Here is a 6,968-nt window from a genome sequence, read left to right as displayed (position 1 = left end):
CAGAATAGAAAAACACACCTGAGAGGTACATTCCTCGTACATGACAAAACATCATCCTGCTGCTGAGTCAAACCTGAAGGTTCATCATGTACTTTATTACCAACACCGTTGTTCTGGCTCCTGATTGGCTCACAGGACTCAGTGATGCAGCGTCTGTTCTTGGAAATACAACATTCGACCTGACAAGACGTCACGTTCTCTCTCAGTGTTTTACAGACACAAGTGACGTGTTACATGTCCTGAGTTTATAGCCTGCTGTCACACACACACACACACACACACACACACACACTGTCGTTTATAAATATGTAAATATATGAGGCTTTCATTACCCAGCCGTTTATGTGTCTTTAAAGGGCATTCTTCCTTTTACGGCCTCTGCGCTCCATGGTAAATGTGCTTCACTGTATCTGGCAGGAGGGCGTTTGGGGGAACAAAGGGAAAACTTTGTGAGCTATTAATCCCTCCGCATGTCGCTCTGCTTCCCAGTCAGCCAGTAATGGGCTAATTAAGGAGAACAGTAACCTGTGGGAGCGCCACCCACCTCGCTGAGAACCAGGTCCACACTGGGCTGTTCTGATCAAAGACGGGGGGTTTTCTCTTCAGGTTTATGACGCAGAACAAACTCTGGTTCCCAAAGTCATTTGTTCGAATAGAATTTCTCAATGATATTGAGAAGACAGTTACAGCACTGATGTTAGAAAGTTTACTTATAATTGTAATAACTGCAGGTATAGACGTCCGCCATCTTTATTCGGTTGATTTTGGTCGTACTCCTCAGAACCTCCTCCTCCTTGTTTACACGAGTTCCACACACAGATATTGTGGCTGTTAGCAGACTTTCTTCTCCTGACGAAACACAAAAACAACACAGCTGTTTCCCTTCATATCTACACAAAGTCTAAACACTTTACGACCGTGATTTCAATCAGAGAATTCCTTCTTGGTAGAACTCCCGGGGACGTCTTGTGCACCAGCTCACAACCTGCTTCTTTGTTGAGTCTGAGAACTGGAATTCAATTGATTTTAAATGTCATTAAGTTTTGGGAAAATTTAAAAAAAACCCATCTTTTCATTAAGTTTTGGGAAAATTTAAAAACCCCATCTCTGACATAACTTGAAAAGGAGAATTTCAAGTTTAAAAAATGTTTCAGAATCATTCATAATTGGAAATGAATGCACAAATACATATAAATCATTAGAACCTAGAAATGTATTTGTTTGCATAATAAGGGTTGGACATTACTACTACATTAATACATTCCCATTTTACAGTTTTTCCATTGAATTTAAAACCATGAACTACTACGATTCTCCACAAAGACCCCTCCTTCCCCCCCCCAAAAAAATCCAGCTTCTTTCAAGGTAGTGTTAATGTTCCCTGCATCAAGTCTAGAGCCTTTGAGCGACTGGGTTTTGTTGTAAAAAAACTGCTTAAGGCTCACCGTCATTGGTGGATTTCCAGACTTCAAAGACGTTCATTAATGCAGTGGCCGCACACTCACAGGGGGAGGGAGAGGTCTGACAGCCACAGGAGTCAGTTTTCAGTGGGGACAGACAGACGGACTAATGCGGTCTGGAAGGAGGGAGGGGCTTGTCCACAGGTGCTTTGAAGCCCACTCACTGATGGGAGTGAAGGGGTTTGATCACTGAAGTATAATATTGACGGTGGGAGGTTGAGGGGGGGGGGGGGGGGGGGGGGGTGACCGCACAGAGATCAGAGCACAGTGAAAGCCGGATGTGGAGGGGCTCCTGGAGAAGGAAACGAGGCGGCGGTTAATCATTGCCTTCATGTGTTTGAAGAGGAGAAACTACAACAGGCACTGGAGTTTCATTAGTGTTTGAGGTTTCCAAACACAAGAGAGTGATGATTCATGGGTAAAAATTACACCGTCTTCACACCCTGATGGATTCAGCAGCTAAATGTTCACTGCACAGGTAGCAACAAGCTATATTTCCATGGACGCTAATAAGAAGAAGAGATGAAACATATTCACATGGTAAACCAGTAGGGTGTACCCCATTCTCCATATCTGGGTGGGTGGGTGGACCACTGGTTTCTGGACACAACCCAGTCTGTCATCTCTACCTCACATCTCCATAAATACAGTATTTGCTCAAAATTTCTAATACACCAATATGAGTAGGAGTATGTACATTTGTGTACTCAGTGAGACCCAGTACTATCACCAGTACTTCATCAGGAGAATTTTCAATAGATGAACTGGAAGGCAGTGTTAAACTGTGTAGGAGGCACAGCATTATGGGAACTACTGCAGGGTGACATACAATAACCAAACCACAGTGAGGCCCACGGCCCACGTCCCACGGCCCACGTCCCACGGCCCACGGCCAGTCTACATCATCTTGTCATTAACAGACGTCCGAACACAAACCAGTATCTTTGTCTTTGAACTGACAATGTTGACACATCGCACATTATGTGTATAAAACATATGATTAAAATAAATTAAAAAATAACACTGTTAAATAAAGATAATTAACATTAAAATCTCTGCATTGTTGACACAGATAGACGGACAGAAAGTGAGCAGAGCTTTGACACCAATAGTACAAAATTCAAATTACAGGAAGCGTCACTTTAACTGAGTAGTTCCACGTTTCAATTAACAAATGAACACTAGTAATGTTGGTTAAGTTTCAACAAGAAAGTGAGGTGGAAGTTTATCATCTAAAATACCTCCAGTTGGAGTACTCGTTCCTTTAGTCTTACAGCTGCAGTCGATTGGACGACACTGTCAAACTCACCACTCTGGTGTCTCCCTTAAAACTTTGAGAATAAAATTCCAACGGTTCATGGTTGACTGGTCACATCAGTTTGCACATTATTTTTTAGTTCTTTTGATTCAGAGTTTCGAGCACCACCTGCCCCTGTCGATTCAACAAAAATCTTGACCAATTGAACATTACAAATTCATTGAACTAACATCAATGAATCAAAATCAATAACATGAAATAACACAACGTTAAAAAAATGTCAACTGTCATGTCTCCATTCCCCACCAGTGCGGCCTGCCCCACATGTTGAGAACCACTGACCTACAGTATGTGGACCTGCGTGTTCTTCTATGCATGTTATGTTATTGTGTCTATATGGATCATGGGATTCTGTACTGCCTGTGTCCTGCGTGGGCCTCTTGGCTGGGTCCATACCCCAATAATCTGACCCGTACGTCTAAGGTCTTGTTCTCCTACTTTGTCCTTGTTTTCCTTCACTCACTCTGGCACCAGGATTCAAAACGTCCACAGAGTTCCGTCGACATCGATCGCCTCAATTTTCCTCAAAAACAAACACAGCTCATTGTGTCACTGCGTCTCCTGATAATCGTGTTACTGGTCACAGTGCCTGAGGTCATCTACTTCCCACTGATTGTCAAGGAGGTGAGTGTGGTGGCTGTGATAAACCACACCAGGAAACTAGGAGACGGGGAGTGTTGAATGGAGCAGGAGGCAAAAAAAAAGGGACTGGGAACAGAGCTGAGCCTGGAGGGGGAGCTGGTATTTGATCATAGCTGTGGAAATAGTGGTAAAAGCAGTGGGAACCGTTCTGGATTAGGTCACAACATCATCTAGAATAAAAAGAACAGTGTCTAACAGGGGAAGTCATAAAATTAGCCTGGGAGAAAATAAAATAACAACCAGATCTAAAATGGTCATGATCTCAGTCTGAGGCGCTGCGTTCAGGTCGCAGTCTCCACTGGAGGCGTGGGTTCGAATCCCACTTCTGACAGTAACTTTTGGGGGCAGTGGTGGAAGGAAGCGCACTTGTGTCCGGAAGGTTGCAGGTTCTAATCCTCCAGCCAATGAGGTGCACCGAGCAAGGCACCATCGCCACAAACTGCTGCCCCCTGCTGACTAAGGTGTTGGGATGGGTTAAAGGGAGAGGTCACATTTTGTTGTTTGCTGCGTCACAATGACAAAAAAAAATCAAATTACCGCCAAATATTTTCGGAAAAAAAACAAAGGTTAGTTAATAAATGTCATAAACGAAGCAGAATAGCTAAGGTTAGAAATAGAAATACAAATCAACATCAAAATACTTGTGGTTGAATCTTGAGTAAAACTAAAACTAGCTTCAATATAAAGAAACCGATGACAGAGCAAAGCTTAAATTTTACTCAAATGTGTTAGCTCATAAATCTGCCAGTAGCTAAATGTCAGTTAAAACACATTATTACAAGAACAGTGAACACATCAATGAAGATTAATGTGGTGTTAGAAATAGTAAAGATATATTTATACCAAACAGATAGTGTAGAAATGTAGCTTCACAGCCTCAGAGGTCAGGTTCCCATCCTGGTTCCTGGTTCTGTGTTCACTTCTTTTACAGCAGAGGCTTCAAACAGCAGAAATGAGGTTTCACCAACTCTCAGCTCTTCTTTTTTTGGACCCTAACACTGAGTTTCCCTTCTCCTAAACAAAAGTCTGCCTATAAAGTGTCACTTATCCATAATTGCTCCCATTTAGGCGGAGAATTGAGGGAATTCCCGGCCACAGCGCTGACAGGAGCCACCTGCTATAAAAGCTAATGCTGCGGCGACGGAAAAACACCAAACTGCAGACTAAGGTAAAGACGGGACCAGATCTTATCAGACGGCCCAGGATGAGGAAGATTAGCTCCAGTTCAACCTCTACGATCGAGGTGGGGGGAGCAGGGGAGGGGGGGCGGCTGCTTGGTTAACTATGCTATCTCATGGCTGAACGTCTTGGTCTGTGGGACGCCGCGGAAACAAGAACACATTACAAACAGAAACTGGAACAAACCGTGGAACAAACACGGCTCCTAAACAGGACCAGATGTTCCCTGCAGCTCTGGACCGGAGTGGGCTGTGATCCCGAGCCTGGGTTGGGGCTGATCCCCCAGCCTGACCGAGGCGAGGCAGCTCCAGCTCCAGCTCTAGGGTCGTAGCAAAACAGTTCTCTTCCTGTGCCTGACAGGATCAGCTTCTCCTTCACTGAGAGACCTTTATACAGCCATGGATTCATTTCACTGATGTGACTGGAGGCTTTATCACCGGGGCTGGAGTTTTCAAATCTGTCCATGTGGCCGGAGAATATGACTTTTTAAACTTCATATTTTCTGAACAACAAAAACAATAACAAACAGTGTCAGTCCTAGGTGTCAATATACAGTATACTCCCGTCTACTTTCCCTTGTCATCATTTCAGTATAATACTGAATAAATATACACTTTGTGTGTGCAGCGGTTAGCGTGTCTGCCTCTCGAGCAAAGAGTCCAAGGTTCAATTCCCATAGGAACCAGATTTCCCTAATGGTGCCTCTTCCAATCGAGTTCCAATCTGGTTTTGAAGGGTTTCATTCAACGAATTAAAATTCTAAACAGAAAACATTGTAAAAAAAAAAAAAAATGTTAAAATGTTTTTCCCAACATGGAAAAGTGTTAGGAAATATTGCAAGAAAAAACTAGACCTTATTTTCAAAAGAATAAAAGTTACCGTGAACACTAAATATACATTGGTGGGTTTTGAATGTATTTCTTGCTAACTTGCTAACAGCAAAAACCTGTAACAAGTTACAGGAAACAGAGCCATAAAAGCTGCAGAGGACAGTGTTATACTGTGTACAACCACATGGTGTCTCTACGCCCTCAAACTAAACATGGGAAAAGCACAGAAATATTCCGAACTTTGTTTCCTGGTCGATTTTTCTCAAGGTTTGTCTTTTCCTGAGAGACGACTTTGACTTTTCCTCTACTGTACCATGACAAAGCTAAAGTTTTCTACTGTAACACACATGGAATTATTTACCACAGGCAGAAAAGTAACAGTTTGGGTCTAACAGATACTCTGTGGGTTTGGAAGGCTGGGATTTGACCTGCAGAAAGTGCTGTGTACGGAGTTAACGTCAGCGTGTGAGAGCTGCCTTCTCCCAACCCAGCGGTTGTGCAACAGCAGGCTCCGAGCTGCGGCGAGTCCCTTTTTGGAAGGAATGGAAGCGGTTTCCACCCAAAGGATGAGGGTGGGCCCGCTTAAATTCATGCAAACTGGATGCTGGAAGATTTTATTTCCCAACTTTATCCTGGGAACAGAGGGGGAAAAAAGGGAGGAAACGAAACATTTTGAACTAAAAGCGACAGATTTCACACAGAAGGGAATGATTAGCATCAGTAAAGCTGAAACAAAAATTCTTGTCGGATGAAAAAAATCATGCAGCGGAATGTGAAAATCTGTTGTTTGCAGTGAAAATACACAAAACAGCCAGCACAGAGACTCATCCTGCAGAGCTGTGTTTCCTCTCCAAACTTCCCCAGCCCAGGTTTCAGGTTTAAACAAAAGCAGTTATCTCTGCCAAGACATCCGTCAAGGTCTCAGCTCCAAATTGGAAAAATGAAAGATCACTGTTGTTTCAGGGTCGGAGTGTTGTGAAATACCAAGTGTTTTGTTGTCTTAAATCAAATCTCCAAAATGTTCGCCAATCCTTGTTGGATACTCCAATGTAACCTGAGCTGCTGAGATTAGTCCTGTAAGAACTCCAGTTCTCCAAACATCAGTTCTGCTAAGAACAGAGAAAAGGATCAGTTCTACAGATCTTTCAGGTCGTTTTTAATCTTGACCGACCTCTGAAGGAGTTATGGTGTTCTTCAGCTGCTGAACGTTTAGCAACGTTTGCTGCTGTTCAAGTCATGGAATGAGTGAAAAAGAGAGATGTAATGTTTTTCTGTGTTCAGCAGTTAACGCAGTGGTTCCAAAGACCAAAGACCCTGCAAAGAAATTCAGCAGTTAACGCAGTGGTTCCAAAGATCCTGCAAAGAAACAAGCACTAGATAATGGACAGTTGAACTTCTTATTTCTTAAGAAGTAGAGTGACATCTGCCAAAGGTCAGCAGGTCAAGGACATGGGGACGAGTGTGGGTGGAGTCTAGGTCTGGGTCTTAGGGTTTTTTCCTATATCTAAACATAAATATAAATCAAAAGAGACCAAACCA

The sequence above is a fragment of the Cynoglossus semilaevis genome, chromosome 1 (genome assembly GCF_000523025.1).
Source record: "Cynoglossus semilaevis isolate Cse_v1.0 chromosome 1, Cse_v1.0, whole genome shotgun sequence".
Lineage (NCBI taxonomy): Eukaryota > Metazoa > Chordata > Actinopteri > Pleuronectiformes > Cynoglossidae > Cynoglossus > Cynoglossus semilaevis.
The sequence above is the reverse complement of the archived record's forward strand: the minus strand, read 5'-3'. Positions refer to the sequence as shown.